Source organism: Notamacropus eugenii, chromosome 1, assembly GCF_028372415.1.
Source record: "Notamacropus eugenii isolate mMacEug1 chromosome 1, mMacEug1.pri_v2, whole genome shotgun sequence".
In the NCBI taxonomy this organism is placed as follows: domain Eukaryota; kingdom Metazoa; phylum Chordata; class Mammalia; order Diprotodontia; family Macropodidae; genus Notamacropus; species Notamacropus eugenii.
Genome location: NC_092872.1, coordinates 222,066,938 through 222,087,967, shown reverse-complemented (window position 1 = coordinate 222,087,967; position 21,030 = coordinate 222,066,938). Strand labels below are relative to the sequence as shown.

The following is a 21,030-nucleotide window of genomic DNA, read 5'->3' as shown; positions in this document are numbered from 1 at the left end:
TCCTTCCTTCCTCCCTCCTCCTCCCTACTCTCCCTCCATCCTTTTCCCTCTGTCCACATAGGATATCATACCCTTACCTGTGGGTGCTCTGCCCAAAGGAATATAAATTTTCATTGCTGAAACCTCATAAGATATCTTGGGGTTTATAGCTAAGATTTCTTTTTTAAGGACCATGCCTTAAACCCAAATTACTCTGACTATCACTCTCATTGATTGGCCAACAAGAGGTCTCAGCCCAAGCCTCATTTGGTCACTGTTTGGGTTCTGAGAGCTCAGAGTAAGTATAAATGGCAATTGTTTCTCTTTGGGCCAAAAATCCTGAGGGATTTCCCCTCCCAACTTGATTTTTTTTTTTTTGACGAGGTAAAAGAGGTCACTCTTTGCCTCATTTCTTCTTACCTAGCCTTAATCACTGAATAGGTGTCGCCTCAGACAAACCTTAGCTTAAACAGGCCAAGGTCTCCCACTGCACTGAGGCCATCTCCGCTGGTCCTGATCTGTATCTTGCCATTGGATCCAGATGGCTTCCTGGCGACTTTGCACAGCCTCACTTCAATCCAGTTCGTTTGCAGATCATGGCATCATTTTTCCAACATCATGGTCCTCCTCAAGAACAAAAGACAAACAACAATGAAACCACAGATCTTATTCCTATCCCCTTTGCTTACCTAGACATATGTAAATACCTCCACTAGACAGAGTAAATACTTCTACTAAAAGCCCTCCTATGATGTCTCTTCAAGGAATAGAAATGACCCTGGGCTCTTGAAGGTCATACTAAGTACAAGCTCTAGCAGGTCCGGCCAAGCTGGAGAGGCTTTGAGTATAGGCCCATTGGTGAACTGTATATGCCCATCATCTGATGACAGATCTGCTCAAAGGAGAAGGTTGGGCACCAGGTGCTGAATTTTTCCCAAGACCATCTAGTAAAGGCATGAAGGAATCACAATCTGGGTTGGTGGAGACAACACCCTTACTAGTTCTTTTTGCCTGTTGAATTATTCACTAAGTGACAAGCAAGTCACTAAATGACAATTTGTGCAATAAAAGCTGCTAGAAGGAAGAGATCCCTGAAGGAAGATATGGTCTAGGATGACAGTATGGGGGAGGTAAACTTGAGCTGGCTCTTGAAGAATGAATAGAATTGGAAAGACAGAGATGGTGGAAAATGCATTAGAGTGGGGAGGTGGCAGGCATGAGTAATATTATGGAGGAGGAAATGAGTAATGAGCATGGTACCTGTATGGGGAGGAGGGTAATTGATGGGGAGAGTGGGGAGGGAGGTGGAGATAAGGAAACAACTTGAGCAATCTTGCTTTGTTTTCAAAAGGCACTATGTCTGTAATGTGGCTAATCACTCATCCGAACACTGCATGATGAAGGCAGTGGTTCTCACAGAGTGTGCCAGTGTTTCCCTCTAGGCATACCCTGAATGGTATGGAATTTATGCTTTCAATTATGTTCCCATGCTCAAGTCCCCCAATTCTTGTGCCCCAATTGTTTATGGCAAACACAGTACTAATAGGGGGAAAAAATTGAGAACCACTGTTGTCCTAGAAAGACCACTGGATCTGAAGTCAAAGGATCTGAATTCAATTTCTACCTCAGTTATTTACTGACTATGTGAGCTTTTAGGTTAAATCCATTTGTCTGTGCCTCAGTTTCCTGAACTGTCAAATGACACCTAGATAGCACTTCTCTTCCCACAGGATGGCTGACAGTCAAATGAGAGATTTGGATTAGATGGCCTCCCCTTTCAGCTCTATGATTCTATATCCTTAATGAAGGACAAAACTGATGACAGAATGAGATCACAAGGTAAGTCCTTCCCCTCAAACAGGAGAGAAGACTGAGTACCTACACTCCAGCCTGGCAATCTGTCATGTTAAATGTAATGATATGACTTTAGGAAAAGTTCCATTTCTCCCCTAGAAATGCATGATTGTTGAAACTTTCGAGAGAAACGGTAGTAATGGTAGAAGTGGAATTTGGGTTAGAACTTCAGCCTTTGGACTTGATTATTTATTGGACTCAGATGATGTCAATCATATGGTGTTAGATAAGACACAAAGCTTGAGTTTGAACCTTTTCTTCTACTTACTGTTTTGTTAATTTGGGCAAGTAACATAAATACTCTGAGCCCCTGTTTGTTCATCTACTAATGAATGTATAGATGATCTCTAATGTACAAATGAGCTCTAAATTCCACATTCCTCTGATCTCTGTTCTGAAAAAAAATCTCATGCAATCTTTGTGGATGAATGGAATACCATGGCCTGTATGATAGTACAACTGAGTGAATTTCAGATTGATTGAATAACTGCACCCTAGGAGTCATTAATGGACCAGTGTTGACTTGGAGGAAAGTCTTTAGTGGAGTGCCATAGATGTATCTCTACCCCTGGGCTGTGAACATTTTTATCAATGATTTGAATGGAAGACCTAGCAAGAATGAGGGGCCAGATTGAACAAAGAGGTAACATACTCAAGACAGAGCTAAACTACTGCTAAGCCTATGCCCAAAAAGAGTTCAAAGAAGGAAGAAAATATCCTGCATGTACAAAGATGGTTATAGCAGCTTGTTTTGTGATGGCAAAAACCTGGAACTAAAAGGGTACCCATCAGCAGGGGAATGACAACAAATTGTGATATATGAATGTTACAAAATACTTTTGTGCTGTAAGAAATAAGGAAATAGATTACTTCAAACATGAAAAAATTTGTATAAACTGATGCAGAATAAAGTAAGCAGAACCAAAACAGTAATTTATATGACACCATAATTATTAAAATAAACCATTTCAAAGAATGAAATGATCAGAACTAGGAAAACGATTTATGCAATAACAACAATACTAGAAAGACAGCTTTGAAAGCTTGAACTGTAATCAATGCAATAACCATCAATGATTCCAGAGGACTGATACTGAAGTGTACACACACACACGCACACACACACACACAGACATAAATGTGTACATATACATACATGTATTATAATACAGGTGTATAATTTTTGCATGGCCAATAAGGGAATTTGTTTCTTATTAAAACAAATTTGCTTTTTGTCTTTCTTTTCCCATTGAAATAAGAAATGGGAGGAAGAGAAAATAGAATTCTGTTAATAAAACTTTAATTAAAAATGAAATTTAATCAAGGAAAATGTAAGGTTCTATGCTTGGCCTCAAATAATCAATTTCCTAAATACAGGAGGTAAGAGGTATGGTTAAACAACAATTTTATTGGGTTTTAATAGACTACAACAAGCTCAACATAATAGTAGACACAGCCCAAAAAACTATTGCTATTTAGACTAGTTTGAATAGTTGTGTCCAAAACGAGAGGAGTGGCAGGTCTGCTATGTCAGTTGGTAGGGGGTGGAGGGGAAGAACAATTATATTTTAGGAAGGATATTAACAACATAAAACATGTCCAGAAGACCATGACCAATAGGTAAGGGTACTGGAAGCCATGTCATACAAGGAGCAACGGAAAGAACTGGGAATGTTTAGCCTAAAGAAGACTGGGGGGGGAGGGGGGGGGGCGGGAAGAAGCTGTGTTTAAGTATTTGAATGGACCCTAGAGGACAAATCTAGGAATAAGTTCAAATTGTAGAGATAAATACAATTGTACAGATAAATGCAAGCCGTCTCAAAGTGGAATGGACGCCTTCTGGAGATAGTGGATGTCCTCTCCTCAAAAATTCTCAAGTAGAGGCAACGTGACCTGGGCTGTTGACAGCCTAGTTTTGAGTTTTGAGTTTTTGTGATATTAAGAAAAATGAACTGAGAATTGGGAAGTGTCCCTCCAATGGGAAACAGGAGCTCAGTGGGCAGTCAAAAGGAGGCAAGAGTTTGAAACATGAAAAGAGAAAACTCTGCTTCTGTCTAGGGATGGGAAGTAATTCCCTACAGAAAAGCTAAAAACAAACTGGTGAATATAGAAACAAACAAATCAGAGCCAAAGAAAGACTTTTTTTTTTTTTTACCAACCTCAGAGATATCCAGGAGAGATCAAAGATAAAACTGCATGGTCAGCACCTGATATGTTGAAAACCAGTCATCAAATAGCTCTGGGGTCAGAAAGGGCGGAAGTGGAGAGAATAACCATTCAGATAGTGCCTACTATGTGCTGAGACTGTCCCATGTGCTTTTTGCAACTCTTTTCTCATTTGAGAATAAGATGACATGTAATCAGGATAGAGCTATACTAGTATGACTGTATGGCTTAGTGGCAATTGTGCTGGATTTGAAATCAGGTTTGACTCTAGGCAAGTCACTGTGTGTAGTTGAGCTTCTGTTAGCTTCACTTGTAAAATAGAAAAAAATTGATTCAGGGCTGAGCTTTCCCCTTCTTGTATAGTGGGTTTGTTTCTTTGTTTCTTTTTACTTTTTCCACCCTTAACATTAGTTTCTTAGCACCATTTTTCTTTTGTACCTTTAAAAAGCTTGTGAGTTTGGCCTCAGGGAAGCAGAATTTTCTACTTATTGGTCCTTACTGTCATGTTAGAAAGGGAGGGTCTTGATGACCATGCCATCTATAGTCTAAGGGGCTGAGACAAAAATATGTTTATTTGTATGTAGGAATAGATACAATACATACAAACTAGAACGCACATCTTATCTTTTATTGTATTTATATATATATATATACACATACATATATATTATCTTCAAGATACCTCTGTAAGAAAGCTACTGATGTAATTATTCTCATGTTACAGATGAGCATAATAAGGTTCAGTAAGGTTAAGTTTTACTCACGAAGAGAAGAGGAAATCTAACAGATCTTTCCAAAACTTCAAGACTAGAATTTTTCCATGACATAAAGTCTGGAATCCTGGAAGGGGAAAAACCCCAGAGGACGCAGCCATTTCCTATCTGTATGTTCATTCAGTCACAGGAGATATCCCAGGAAAAGTTGAATTTAGCAAGCAGAACATAAGGAGTTGGCTCTTTTACTCATTCTACAATGTAGAAATTGGCTACATACTGCTTTCCATGATGACCTTGCAGACTTAAACACTCCCAGATTCTCCCCATTGAAAGTATCTTTTCCCTACTCAAATATGCCTGCAGCATTTTCCTTGGTTTTCCCTTTTGTTCCCACTCTCACTTATCAAAGTGTTGATATTGCTAGTCAATGTATACAAATTCTTCCTCTCTGCCCACCAGCGGATTGTAAACTCCTCGAAGACAGATTTTATCAGTCTTCCTACCCGACAGAGTGCTGTGCCCGCTAGAGATTTAATAAAATATTGAATTGATTTGAGCTCTTTGATTTTCCTCTTTACAAAGTTGCGGCCACAAGTGCCAGAATGGGGATTTTGAGTCCCAGGTCCAATTATAAGACAGGGTTTAAAAAAAAAACAAACCCAGAGACTGTTGAACTTTGATGGTGTCCAAGAAAGCATGAGGCCCGCGGGCTCATCTCTGGTGGTGTTCTGGGATCTCTTGGCAGCCAACCTGAAGCCACCGCATCTCCCTATATCTCTGTCTCTGTCTGTCTCTCTGTATCTCTCTGTGTCTGTCTTTGTCTCTGTCTCTCTGTATGTCTCTCTATATGTATATGTGTATGTATGTATGTATGTATCTGTCTCTCTTTGTGCCTCTATTTCTCTGTTTCTGTCTTTCCTGCTGTCTCTTTGTCTCTGTCTCTCTCTGCAGAAGAGGGGACTGAACTGTGAAAAGCTTCAAAGCTGGTCCCCTCCCCCTCCCCACTCCACTTACCAGCGTCTGAAGCTGTCAGAGAAAGGAGCATGTCGGGAAGAAGGCCTCAAAAATGAGGAAAAAGGGGATGGAGGGAGGGAATAAGAATGAGTATGGAAAAGAAAGGTGCTACCAGGGGTGAAGGTGCTCAGATGCTGAGGGGGGCAGGGAGTGCTCTGGCAGATAAGACTTGAGGATACTCTGGGGGTGAGGATGTGCTCCGAAAGGTGAAAGGTTGGGAATTAAGGAAAGGATACTGGGAAGACACGGGACACTCATGAGTGAGGAAGGGGTGCTCTAGAGATATTGGGAGCTGAAGGGATGCTGGGGAATGAAAGGCTTGCTCGAAAGGGGTATGGTGTGAGGGACAGAGGTGGACACTGAGGGTGTCCACTAGGATGTAGTCCCCCCCTCCCGCGCGCCTCCACTTAGCCCAGCCCACGGCCACGACGTAGTTCTCTCCCTTCTGCTCCCCTCTGCCTTCGCCCCTGCAGCAGCAGCAGCTTTCCAGGTAGTAGTGCCCCATCCTCCACTCCCGCTCAGCCCCAAGCCTGCTCCTAGGAGGATCTCCCTGGTAGGTAAGCCTGGGCTGGTGGGGGAAGGGGCGCGACCACCAGGGAAAGGGGAGAGGATGGACCCGGGGAGGGAAGACTGGGTGACTGGCTACAGGTGGGTGTGGTTGTGGCCCCGCCCCAGCGCCTTCATTGGCTGGTACCCCAGTGTTCGAAGAGGGGAGAGGTCTTTTGCTTGGCTGTTTGATCCCGAATCCACAGAGCGAAATGTTTCCTGCGTCAAACTGCTCCCCCACACATTCCCCCTCCCTCCCCTGCTCAGTCTCCAACCCCCAACTGTAACACTCTTTCCTGGGGCTCAGCCCCGACCCCTTCTCGCCGGGGATGAGGAGGCGGCAGGAGGCGGCCTTTAGGGGATAAGGCAGGATGTGCCCTGGCTGGGGTCTTGGACTCGAGGATGATACTGAGGGACCGATCGTGGATGTCGGGGCCCCAAGGGTCTTTCCCTAAGATTGAGAACTGCAGCAGGTGGCATCTGGCTGCTTCAGGAATAAGTTAGGGCAGGGGCAGGGAGGGATATGGAGGGATCCTCCTGGGTGGATGGATGACAGACCTTGAGAAGCTGATGTGGCCTCGGTCCCTTCCGCATGATGACGAGCAAGGCCTGTCTGTATGTGTATGTGGCTCTCTGTGGGTGTCCATGAATACATTTGTGTGGTGCAGGTGGTTTGTGTGTAATTGCACTGGAAAGGATCAAGACCCTTCTCAGGGTCTCTAGATGAGAGTGGAAGGTAAGGGCCTTATCTCCTTTAGACACTTCTTGGTAGTAGGTATTGTATTGTAGTTGTGTTCCAAGTGACTGGCACGTAGTAGGCGCTTAATAAGTGCTTGTTGGTTGATTTAAAGTAAACAAGTACCCCATGGAAGACATGGAAAAGAGACCGTCCAGTTCACATTTATCAATCACTTCCTCCCATTCCTGGATCATGTTTCCCTTCTAAGTTCACCCCACGTGGGCCAGTTGGGTGAGTGGAACTAGGCTCTTTGGCCAGGAAGGAGGCCAGAGCTGTTGGCTGGCTGCCAGGTACAGCCCAGGGCCCCTCAAGCTGTAGAAAGAGGAAGGAGGCAGGCCAAGTACTAAGCCTGCTCCTGTTGCATAACCTGGCCATATACTGTCTCTGGGTGTGTCTCTGGGGGGTGGGGGGAAAGGCGGAGGCGGGGGAGAGAAGGGGAGGGCAGCCTGTGTCAAAGGAAATTACAAAATGCAGGCAAAGAAAATGATAATGTGTGTTTAAAATTCTATGATTTTCTCCAGATCTTTATATGTTAAAAATGAGATTAAAGATGTAATCACCAAAGTCTGGGAGGAAGGTACAGGAAAAATTGGGGTTTAGAAAAGCAAGGATTGGGACCTCCCAACTTAAGTTCAGTACAAGTTGCCTTTAAGGTTGCAGTAAATTAGCTGGTACTTCCTTTGTGTAAATTAATTTGTGTTTTCCATATTAAATCACTGGCCCTTCTCTGCCTTGAAAATACTTCAAGGTCAGACAGACCCAGGGAAACTGGTTTTTTGTGTTGGTTTTTGTTTTCCCTACGAAAGCACTCCCTTTAGAAAGGAAACATTTTCCCCAGCAATCCCCGTGACCTCCCAGCCCTGGAGGTGGCCCCCAAACAGGGGCACAGCAGTGGCACAGGAACACAACTGTAGATCTTGGCACAGCCACACATGAATATACATGAACACAGTTGCACACATGGCTACAGCCATAGAGACCCAAGCAGGGAGACCCCAACAAAGTGGGGACGGGAATCCGTGAATATGAAACTTGCTTACCCCAGCTGGAGGTAAAAGGAGCTTCTGTTGATCGATAATACTAAAAACTAATATTTACATATCCCTTTAAGGTTTACAAAGCATTTCATTTAGATTTCCTCATTAGATCCTCATACATATCCTTATCCCCATTTTACAGATAGGAAATTGACCAAACAGATAGAAATCAGTGTTGCCAATTTGAATCTATCTCTGATCCCCGTAGACCAAATCCTTATAGACAAGGGGGCCCTAAAGTGGAAAGAAATAAAATTGTTCCTGGTCTGAAGGACTCATATAAAATGTATACAAGAATCTAAGAGACACTAAGAGTCTACTCAACTGAGGGATCAAACAGAAACTGAAGAAACCAGCTGAGCTAGTCTAGGGCTGCCTGCAGGAGGGCAGTTATCTGTAGAGTATGGAAAGAGAAAGGCTTGCTTAGAAGTGTTCAGGCTAGATTGAGAAAAACCATTTCTAGAATCCCACAGTCTGAGGTGGAAGTGAGCGAATTGTATCTATTGATTTCTCTTAGTTAAACCAAAATCTTATTACAGCGGAGAAAGAAAGATAAGGATGAAGGAGTCAAAATCTTGATCAAGGCTGGTAAATCTATCCTCTCCTTCCCCATAACAACCCAGATAGGTCAGGGCCTTGTCTATCAATGTCAGTCTTGTGAATGGTCTTCCAGACTGCAACTCCCAGAGCCCCTTCTTTTCCTTCCCTCCCTGGCAGCTACCCTTTCCTCTCTTTCCCTTCTTGGCCTCCCATAGGTCCCTGCTATGATCAAGAACTTTGGTTCTTTCTCCCCCACCACACTAATTCTAAACACAACTCCCCATAACCTGAGTGAGAGCTCATTGGATCTAAGTCCCCACTAAAATTAGCATCCCACTAAAATTCTTCCTAAATAATTCTTCAGCATTCAACCTGGCCAAAGACCCCATAGTCCATCCGTCCTGGGAGCAATATCCTGGAGCAGAGGAGGGGGACCCCAAGTACAGACCCTCTGACTACATGGACTGCCAAGTGCCCAACCCTACCACCTGGAGATAGGGAGATACTGTGATCTTGGGAGCAACAGGCAGTATCTGTTCCCATCTGCCCAATTTACATGGGGAATCTTATTGACTGAGAAGGAAACCTTGGATTAAAATCAAGTGCTTGATCAGCCATCTGCCCAGAGCACAGAGCCCAAAGCTGGAAACAGACACACATAAAAGGCCAAGTTAACGAAATCCCCTATAGACTAAACGGTGTCTATTACATGGGAGCACACAGGTATTCAGCTGCAAATGCACCAACTCTAGGCCAGAATTCATCCTAACATTGCTCTATCATGTCTCCTAGCTGAGAGTTAGTCTTTATAATTACTGGAAAATTTTGGTATCACATGATTCCACTTGGAACCTATACAATAATAACTTTTAAACAGGTATAATAACAAGAGTTGCATAGAAATACACTCATTTCATTTGAATATCGCAAAAACCCAGTAAGGTAGGTAGGTGCTATCGATATTTTTTTGTCTCCAAAGACTTGTAATTTCATTAATATAGGGAACTTTTGGTGAGGAAACCCTCTCCACCAAAGCAGACTGGCCTGCTTAGAAATGCAAAGTCTTTGAGAACCAGCTGAGCACTGAGAGATTTTATGATTTGCCCAGGGTCACTTAGTCTATGCCAGAGGGGAGCTTGAACTCAGGTCTTCCTGACTCTAAAATAGATGCTATGCCATCAAATTACCTCTCTACTGATGTTATTATCCCTATTTCACGATTATTCAGCCTGGTCTGTTGCACACAGGGCTACCCTTGAAATCAGGAAGTTCAAATCCTGCCTCTGAGGCTGGCAGGAAGACACTGAGGAAGTCATTTAACCTCTATGTGCCTAAGGCAACTCTCTAAGACTATAATTTGTGGAGTGAGTACTGTCCTACATGGGTAATGAGATCTCTCTAAAGCAATGAAATCTTAGGTCCTATCCAAAAATTGTTTACAGACAATGAAACTGAGGATCAGAGAAGGTAAGTGATTTGTCTATGATCACACAGTAAAGAGCACACATAAAGTTCAGCCTGGATCTTTTTTGATTCAAAGTTCCAAGAAAGGGGTATATAACTTTAGGATAAATGAAATTTTTTATGAGTGGAAAGTGGGAAAAGATAGAAACCTCCTCAATCAACAGATACATCTCCAGAAGCTCAGAACTGTACTATCTACTCTTCCATCCCACACCCTCACAGAAGGACTCACAATACAGGGTCCCCCCCACTTTAAGATGTTGTTGCTCAATTGTGTCCAACTCTTCATGATTCTATTTGGGGTTTTCTTTGCAGAGATACTGGAGTGGTTTGCCATTTCCTTCTCTAGCTCATTTTATAGATGAAGAAACTGAGGCAAACAGGGTTAAATGACTTGCCCAGTATCACACAGCTCGTAAATGCCTAAGGCCAGATTTGAACTCGGGAAGATGAGTTTTCCTGGCTTGGCATTCTATCCACTGTGCCCCCTAGCTGCCCTTGTACATGCCCCATTGTTCCTGGGAAGGAAATGTTTTAAGGGCGTAATTAAGAAAATAAACAGAGGGAATGATGGAATTTAAGATTCCAAACCAGAAGATGTGAAATGACCTCTAAACATTCCAGAACTTCATAGGAGTGAGGTCTGGTCTTTAAAGGCAATAATTTGCTGATTAAGATGTTGGGCAGTATGTTTCAAGCCTATGGTGCAGGGTAGGAGAAGGCTCTGAAGTTATAAGACATGTGGAAAGGGAAGGGGTATCTGGAAAGCTAAAAGGGTCCTATAAGAATATGGAGAAGGCAGGGACAGAAACATAAATGGCTTGAGAAATCTGTGTGGTTCACCCTCAGATTAGCAGAGCACATCTGACCCCAGAGGCATTTTGGATAGTTTTTATGGTCTCTGGTGGGGGGCTGGGGTGGGGTGGGGGGAGTGGCACAAGGAGGGAGGAAGGGATCCTCAGAATTTTGTTCTGGAAAGTGTTCCACCACAAGACACTGAAAACTAGGAAGCACCACCAAGTATTACCAGGGTCAGCAGCAGTGTATTTCCATAAATTAGGATGAAATATTTAATAAGTTAAAGTTTAATAAAGCTTAATTGGAGTGAAATGAAAAAATAATGGCTCTAATTTCCCCAGAAGTAATTGAGTTCAGACTGATACCTTTTTCACCCTGAGGTGAGAGGACATAGACAGCCCAAAGAAACCCAAGTTTTCTATTTTTTTCAGGTTTGAACAGAGGATGCAAATCACCAAACCCTGAATCGACACTAACTTCATTGCCCACCCCCTTCCTTTTCTCTCCCCTAGCTTAAGACTCATCTGTTCTGTGAAGCTTTCCCTATTAATCTTATCTCATGAAAATCTTTCATGAATTACTGTGGCATTTAGGGACACAGCCTGGAACACATTATCTCCCATTCCTTTTATGTCCCCTTAAAATTGTTTTCTAGATGTTTCATGCCATTAAGTCTCAAGGGCAGAAAGTATCTTCTTATCTTGTAGTTTCTGACTATGCATCTCCTCTCCTGCCTCCTCCCAAGCCAAATGGCCATTCTGCCTCTTCATGAAGCTCTCCAAGCATATGTGTTGGGGGCGGGGGACCCACTAGCCCTCAAAGCAGCCCATTCATTAAGTTTTTGAACAGCTTGATTGCTAGGATATTTCTCCTGAAATATAGCCTCAAGTCGTATCTTGACAATTTCCACCCTTTGCTTCTTGTTCCACCCTCTGAGACAAGCAGAAAAAGTGTTAATCCAGCCATCCTATGACAGACTTTCAAATAACTGAAGATGTCTATTATATCCCTCCTTAATCTTCTCTTCTCCAAGCCTAACATTCCCAGTTCCTTCATCTGCTCCTCTTATAACATGGTTGACAGCCCCTTGGCCACCCTACTCACCTTCCTTTGGACATACTTCTTTCAAAGTTAAGCAAATGTATGTTTAACACAACATTATCAAGAATACAATGAAACAAGGTACTCCAAAGCCAAATGTAAATTTTCTTGGGATTATTCATCATTTTACACTTAGCTCTACCCTTTTTCTCCCATTAGGAGTTAGGTCTGCTAGTGTCTAATCAAAATGATATTTAAGGAGGATTAATCTGAGGACAGATGCATGGGAAGGATTGGAAGACAAAACATGAGAGTCAAGGAGTTCAGTCTGATTCCAGACAAGAGATAATGAAGGAGGGTCACTAGAATAGTGACCAATGGAACAAGATGACTGTGAAAAACATGATGGAAGTAGAACTTCCAATTTTGGGTGAAACAATGGTAATATTATCAGAAACAGAGAAACAAGGATAGAGAACTAATTTGGAGAGCCAAAGGAAAACAGTCACATTTGGGACTATGGCCAAGAGATTCCTGTAAAAAATGTTTCTGTAAAGAATGTGAAAAGAAAGCCAATACCCAGGATGAGCTAGTTTATTATAAATATTAACAATGAAAGTGTTGGATTCATTTTGTTTTTTACTTTGTTGAGGTTAAGAAAGGAAGGAGCCCTGTCATGCCTGAGAGGGATGGGAACATGACAATGGATGATGAAGAGAAGACAAAAATACTTGATTCCAATTTTGCTTGTTTTCTCTACCAAAGAGAATGATCATCAGACTCAGAAAGAATAAAACAAAAATGCTTCATAGACAATAAAAACTCAAGATAAATCAAATAATGCTGAGACCCTTTAGCTGCTCTCTGTCAGTACAAGTCACTTGGCCCAGAAAAACTACATTCCTGGGTAAGGAAACAAATTATAGGTGTCACTGCTGAGAATAGGACAAGCTCCTGGAGACTTTCAAAAAGAGAGAGAAGCTTTTTTCCTTTAAATTGGAGGCCAGTGGGCTTGATGTTCTGGTAAAATTCTGGAATGGATTATTAAAGGAACAGTTTGTAATGGCTTAGAAAGAAAAGAGGTGATCTCTAACAGCCAACCTAGAATTATTAAAAACAAAAAAATGTCATATACCTCAAGGAACTAAAAGACAGAAAGAAATGTCTCATTTATGCCAAAATATTGGCATAAGTGAAAAAAAGTAGATGCCATTGATTGGGAAAAGGTTAAATAAATAATGGTAGATGAACGTAATAGAATATTACTGTGCTGTAAGAAACCATGAATATAAGAATTCAAAGAATCATGGGAAGACTTACATGAACTGATGCAGAGTAAAATAAACAGAACTAGGAAAACAATATTCATAAATGGGGGGGAAGAAGCAAAAAAAAAATACCTGACTTCTATGCAATTATAATGACCAAGAAGCCTAGCCCTAGATAGGAGTTGAGAAAATGTACCTCCCTCTCTTCTTTGAAGAGGCAAAAAAGACTAGGTATGAAACCCTGCATATACTATCAGACTGATGTGTTGATTGGTTCTTCTGGACCACTCTCTTGTTTATTCTTTGTTACAAAGAATCACTCCCAGGGTGGGGTAGAGGAAGGTATATGTTAAAAAACGAAGGTGATGTAAACACCAAATATATCACTTTTTAAAAACAACTAGAAAACAAAGTATAACATATGATGTGCATTATCTTTTGACAGGATTATTTGGTCAGAAGAATGCCATGGACATGGATTTTAGCAAAGCATTTTGACAAATTCCCTCAATGATATTTAGTGGAAAAGATGGATAGATAGGGACTATGTGGTAGTCAAATTAGAAGGACATAGAAGTGGTGGAAAGATAGGACTCAAAGAATGGTAGTTAATTAAACATTGTCAACTTGGAGTAAGTGGAACACCTGAAGAATCTGTCCTTGATCGGGGTATTTTAAATATTTTAGTCAATGACTGCAATAAAGATATACAATATTTATCAAATTTTTGAATGCCACAAAACTGGCAGGGAGAATTAATAAACTGAATGACAAAATTGGAATCTAAGAAGACTGTAACAGATTGAAACAGTGGGCTAAAAACCTAAGGAGGTGATGTTTAATGAGAAAATGGAAAATCCTGCATTTGGTTGGTTGGTTGTTTTTTAAATCTACCACATGAGTACAGAATTGGGCAGGGGTGGGATGAGGGCAGGGATAGGAAGAAAGGGAGACGTGGCTAGAAGGCACTTCATGTAAAAAAAAAGTATTAGGTTTCCCATTGGTCTGTTATTTCAATATGAGCAGACAGTATGATATAACAGTCAAAAAAGTGGGCTTTTGTGAACTTAGGTTACATTAATAAAAACATTGTTTTGAGCAAGGGAAGTGGTATTTCTCATGTATTATGTCTTAGTCAGACCCCATCTGGAGTATTGTGTCCAGTTTAAGTTTCTGCATTTTAGAAGGTATATTAACAAGCATGAGGAGAGAAGCTAGGGATAGGGACCAGACCTGTGATTTTATTAGATTAGAGAGCATTCATGTGAGGAAACTTCCTTTACCACTGCAGGTCAATACCTTCTCTGCAAGTTATAGTCTCTCAGAGGTGCTCAGATCATTAAGAGATTAATTTCCCAGGGTCATAGAACCAGGATGTGTCAGAGCCCAAGCCTTCCTGATCAGCTCCATATCAATCCAAAATACAACTAAATACATATAGAGCCAAATATATAAAGTGCAGGAGACAACATAATTTTAAAGACACTACGGGATCACTTCTCAAGAACTGTTTCTTAATAAGTCTATTCTACTTTCATCATTTCCAGAAAATGGCTGTTTAAAGACCTCCACTGAAGGAGAACCCTCTACCACTACCCAAGGTAACCCATTACATTTGAGGACTGCTATAACTGTTAGGAATTTGTTCTGGGCCATGCCTAACTTAGGTTCAGGCACAGGATAGGAAGTTTCCTTTACTAAGGATATTAAGCATTAATTCGAGTAACTACAGTTCCCCATCAATCCAGGTTCAATGAAACCTTAAAAACCTTTGATTCTTTGTGGTTGGATTTTTCTACGTAGGCAACCAGAAAGCTATATCAATGGTATTAACTTTCATCCTCAGGAAGGGAGGAAGGCATACTAAGTGCTAGTCATTATGCTAAGCTCTTTATAAATATTATGTTATTTGATCCTTACAATAACCTTTATTATGATCACCATTTTACAGTTGAGGAAACCAAGGAACACAAAGATTAAGTGACATCAGTAATAAAAGTCATAGGCTAGATTTGAACCCAAGTCTTCCTGACTCCAGGTCTAGCCCTCCATCCACTGTGCCACCAAGCTGTCTCTAAGCAATGGATCAAGTAAGTCTTGAAGATGGTTTCATTTTCTGCATGAAGTAGTCATGGCTCCCCTGACAAAATACCTTTTCTGATATCTCATATCTGCCTCTGCTATTTCCATCCATTGCTCTTCCTAGGGTCAAGCAGGAGAGAAATTTCTCTTCCCATGAAAGGTCTTCAAAATACTTAAATACAGTAATTCTGTCTTCTCTTCTCATGGATAAACATAATCATTTCCTAGAATCAGTCCTTGTATAGCAAGATCCTCTAATCCCTTCAACATTCTGCCTGTCCTCCTCTGAATACACTCTGACTTGTAACAATGTAGCACCTAAAATGTAGCACCGAGACCTAGAGCACAATGGAGCATAGCACTCTAGATGGGATCCGACCAGAAGGGAGAACAATGGGACCATCCCCTCCCTCATTCTGTTCACTACATTTTTCTGAATGCAACCTAAGGTTACATAAGTTTTGGAGGCTATCATTCCACCCTATTGCTTCACATGAAGCTTGGAGTCAACTGAAAACCCCCAGATAATTTTCACATGAAGTATTTTCTAGATTTTCCCATTCTGTACTTATGCAGTTTATCTTTTTAATCCAAGTATAAGATTTCACATTTATCCCTATTAGATTTCATTTTACTCGTTTTATCTCATTGTTCTAGAGTGTCAAGATATATTTGGATCCCGATTTTGTCATCCAATGTGTTAGCTATCTCTTTCCATTTTGTGTCATATGGAATTTTGATAAGCATTCCCCACAAAATGAAAAATATCACAGATGGTACTATTACCCAAAAAAGGCAACTGAGAAGACATCAGCAGCTACGAACCCATATGCTGCCTTTCTCATCTCTAAAAAGTCTTTATGAAAATTATCTGTATGCATATGGAAAATTTTCTGGATGAAAATATTAGAAGGAAACAGAGATACTTTCAATATAATTTTCCATAGCAAACCACATATTTACAGCTACATAACTGATTGAAAGGTATAGAGAACACAAGATATAGCTTTTTTTTTAACTACCAAAAAAATGACTTGGTAAAGCAAAGTGTAGTCAAAACAGCTCTCCGCTAACAAAGCATATTCTACTTATATGTTAATATCGTAAAGTATTTCTTAATAGATACAATCCTAGAGGCCACCTTATACAATGATCTCCTCTGGTTATCTATAACAAATAAAGCATAAAACAGGAGAACAGATGCTTGCTCAGAGTGTTTGTTAGAGTCATGGAGAATACATGGAGTCTAAATAGAAGAATGATTTCACATAGATAGTGAAGTTCTCCAGATCCTTCTGTCTGCAGATAACATGCTAATTACATCAAACCTTAAAATACAACTGGGCCATTTCAATGAGATTTATGATGAGTCAAAAGATATCAACCTAACAATCCACAATGGGATAAAAACAAGAGCATAAAGAATGCATATTGTCCAGATTATGAGATGTGGTTGAAAGGGCAGGCCAAGATTATTGCCCCTTCCTAGATCACTGCCTTGTCATGGTGGAGAGGTTTGCATAGCTCAGCCGTGCAGAGTTACCTAAGATGAACAGGTTATATTGGAGAGTTCTGACAAAGGTGATCCACTGGAGAAGGAAATGGCAAACCACTCCAGTACTTTTGCCAAGAAAAACCCATGGATAGTATTAAAATTTGCCTAGAGTGCCATGGTCCCTGGGATCACCAAGGGTCAGACACACCTGAATCACTGAACAACAACAAAAAAGCGTATATGCTTTGTATGGCACCACAGAAGAGGCAATAAAAGGCAAAAGAAACTGGGTCAAGAATTGAAGAAAAGAAGAGTGGTTTGTATCCCAGTTGGGAAATGACAAAATCTCAGAATAGGGAGGGATCTCAAAGGCCATTTAGTCAAACCCATACCTAAACAAGACTTTTCTCTACTATGTACCAAACTAATGATTATGCACATTTTCTTTGAATACCTCCAGTGAAAAGAATCCACTACTTCCTGAGGAAGATTGTTTCACCTTTAGATAGTTCTAATTGTTGGGATGTTTTGCTTTATGCTAAGGTTAAATTGCCCCTTGCCAATTTCCAGCCATTTCTTCTAGTTTTATTTTCTTTAACCAAGTAGAAGAAATCATCTTTCTTTTGTATTATAGCCTATTAAATACTTGAAGACAACTATCATGTTCCCTCCCTCCCCCATCCTTTCTTCTTCAGACTAAATATTGACAGATGCTTCAGTTGATTCTTACATGGCATGATCTCAGTCTTTCAACATCCTGGTTGTTTTCTTCAGGATGCTCTATAGTTTATCAATGTCCTCCCTAAACAATGAAACCTAATACTCCAGGCAAAATGTAACAAAGACAAAGCTTATTGGTTCTGCAATCTTCCTAGTCCTTAACACTATGCCTCTCTTAAAGCAGACTAAGATCAAATTAGCTTTATTAATTGCTATGCCACACAGTTGACTCATATTAAACTTTTATTTAATTCACTAAAACTTCCAGATCTTTTTCAGACAAATTGAGGCAAGCCTCCCCTCGCTTATTCACTTACCCTGAATTTATGAAGTTTTTTTAACTCAGATGTAAGACTTTAGATTTATTCCTGTTCAAATTAATCTTATTTTATTTGGCTAGGTGGCACAGTACTGGAATAAAGAATACCTGAATTCAAACCCAGTCTCAAACAGTAGTGTGGCACCGGACTAGTGATTTAACCTCTGTCTGCTTCAGTTTCTTCATCCGTAAAATAGGGATGACAATTATATCACCTGTCTCCCAGGGTAATTTTGAGGGTCAAATGAGCTAATATTTGTAAAGTGCTTTGTAAATTTAAAAGAACTACATAAATGCTAGGCAATGTTATTTTTTCTGGATTGACTATATCATCCCACTTGTTAGTTATCCATCCCAGCTTTATGTAACTTCTACATTTAATAAACATACCGTCTTTTTCCTTTATCCAAAGTCATTGATAAAAATGTTAAAAAACAGCAGACCAAGCACAGATATCTGGAACTCCACACATGAGAGCCTCTTCTGAGTAGTCAACAAATTGTTAATCACTGCTTTTTAGGTATAGCCATTCTAGTAGCCCTGAATCTCCCTAATCGTGCTATTACTGAGCTCTCTCCATATTTTACACAAGAATAATGTGAATGTTTTTGTAAATTACTTTTCCAAAATCTAAGTAAACTATATTTGATCTACCAGTTTAGTAAACCACTTATAGAAAAAAAGGAATAAAGTTCTATGACCTGTTCTTAATGATGTCATGCTGACATTTTATGTTCATTGCTTCCTTTTCTAGACGTTCATTAACCATCACTTTGATCATTTAGTTTAGAATTTTGTCAGGAATCCAAGTTAAACTTATTGTTCCATAATTTGCAGAGTCAACTCTCCATTATTTTTTAAAAATCAGTACCTTTCCCCTTCTCTAATCCTATGGTCCCTCTCCCATTCTCTACTAAAAGATCTATTTTTTAAAATGCATTTCATGAATTTTGTTTTGACAAGTCAATCACTTACCAAGAAACACACTCATAGTACTGGTCTGCAGCAGAACAGCCACCACAAGTCTTCAGTTGCCAGCTGCAGCTGCAAGAACAACTGGAAGTCAGTGAGCCAACCATTGCAGCAAAGTTCTATCAAGTTACAACTTGATAGGAGTCACCATCAAAAAGACAATTCTACTCTGATGGAATGGGGTTGGCAACTTTGATTTAGGGGGACTTAGATGTAAAAGTGCTAGTCAGATGTCTTGAAATGTCGCTTGGGCCAGCTGACTAGGTACACAGATCTGTTGTTTTCAGGATTAATTTCACTAGATTCCTTATCCTGTAGATATTGTTCTTGGTCATTCCTTTTTCAGTTGTGTCTGACTCTTCATGACCCCATTTGGGGTTTTCTTGGCAAAGATATTGTAATGGTTTGCCATTCTATTCTCCAGCTCATTTTACAGATGAGAAAACCAAGGTGATCAGAATTAAGTGGCTTGCCCAGGTCACACAGCTATTAAGTATCTGATTCTGGATCTGAACTCAGGTTCTTCTGACTCCAGGGTCAGTGCTCTATCTACTGCACCATATCTAGTTGCCCCAAATGATGTTTTTTAACCGAAGGAAGAAAGTTTGTTTTAACCTCAATCATTTGGAAACATTAACCTTTGTATTTAATCTAAACTCCGATTTCTTTCAATATTGTCTTCCACTATATTGCTGTAATCATTATGGGAGAAACAGCATGGCAATGTTTGAGGACTGGGCCTCACAGAATTAGGATGACAAGTTCTTACGATAAGTCAATTACCCTCTCCAGGCAACCCTTGGATTCTGAAAGTTGTTAGAAGTATATAGATCTGCATTGGTAGCAACAATTAGCTCACTAAGATTTCCCTGTGCCTATAAACTCAAAATCCTGGTCTGTGTGTGTGTGTGTGTGTGTGTGTGTGTGTGTGCGTGTGTGTTTTTAATGCATTGTATGTTGTTCAGTTTTCCTCACTCTGTATCAGTTCAAAGAAGTTTTCCCATGCTTTTCTGAATTCTTCATATTTGCCATTCTTTAGAACACAATGCTATTATTGTTGTGTTCATGTCATAGTAAATAGACAATGTGTCATAGTAAATAGATTACTAGACTTGGAATCAGGAAGACCTGAGTTCAAATCCCAACTTTCACCTTTTTAATCTGTATGACATTAGCCAAGTCACTTGACCTCTCTTAGCCTCAGTTCCCTCATCTATAAAATGGAGATTAAAACACTATATTGTCTACTTCACAGGACTTATGTGAAATTCAAATGAAATAGCACATCTAAAGTACTTTGTAGACCTTAGCTTTCTATATAAATATATAAAAAAATTTTTTTATGTATGTAAGTTATCATTAGAATATTCTATTGCATTTCACATACCACAATTTATTCACCCATTCTTAAATAAGTAACCACAAAATTTGTTTCCAGATTTTTGCTATGAAAAATAGTGCTGCTATGAGTACTTTCGTACATGTAGAAACTTTCTGTCAGTGACTTCTTTGTGGTATAAATCTAGTAGTCAAGTCCCTGAATCAAAGGACAGAAACTGTTTAGTAATTTTTCCCCACAAAATTCCAAATGGTTTTTGAAACAGTTGTACCAATTCACAGTTCTACTGATGGTATATTAATGTGCTTACTTCCCACAGTTTCTCCCACATTTACAATTTTCATATTTTTACCATATTTTCCAACTTGGTAGGTGTGAAGTAATATCTCAAATTATTTTAGTGTTCATTTCTCCTGTTATTGGAGAATTTTTCAAATGAATGTTTTCATTTCTTTTTTTTTCTTACACAAATTTCATATCTTTTGACTGTTTATCTACTGGGAAATGACTCTCTAGGTTTGTATCAATTCCCTATAGATTTTGTATGTCAAATATCAGAGATGTTTTATACAAAGATTTTTTTCCAAATCAATCTTTTTTTCTAGTCACATTGATTTTATTCAAGTGAAAGTTTTTTAACTTTACATAATCAAAATTGTCTCTATCTTTTATAATCTCCTTTGTCCCTTTATGTGGTTATGAAATTTCCCTTAATAATACTTATGAAAGATATGACATTCTATTCTGTTTATGGCCTTTTATGTTTACATCTTTATCTGTTTGTAATGAAGTCAAGTGTTAATATCAACCTATTTTCTACCAAACTGCCATCTAGTTTTCCCAGTAATTCTTCTCCACTGTTTTGTGTTATTGGATTTATAAAAAACTGGGCTGTTATACTCATGTGCTTCAAGTTACTGCTTTTTTAGTCTATTCCACTG

The 21,030-nt window shown here is 39.9% G+C and overlaps 1 protein-coding gene across 1 annotated transcript in view; it reads left to right on the top strand.

The window, feature by feature from the left end:
* Nucleotides 1–6,193: 6,193 nt before the first annotated feature.
* The window catches only part of CELF6 (CUGBP Elav-like family member 6), a 116,327-nt gene continuing 101,490 nt past the window's right edge, over nt 6,194–21,030 (top strand). Inside the window, exons 1-2 of the mRNA XM_072627957.1 lie at nt 6,194–6,286; nt 14,710–14,763. The gene's annotated coding sequence lies outside the window, so the exon portion shown is untranslated. The remainder of the gene's footprint in view (nt 6,287–14,709; nt 14,764–21,030) is intronic.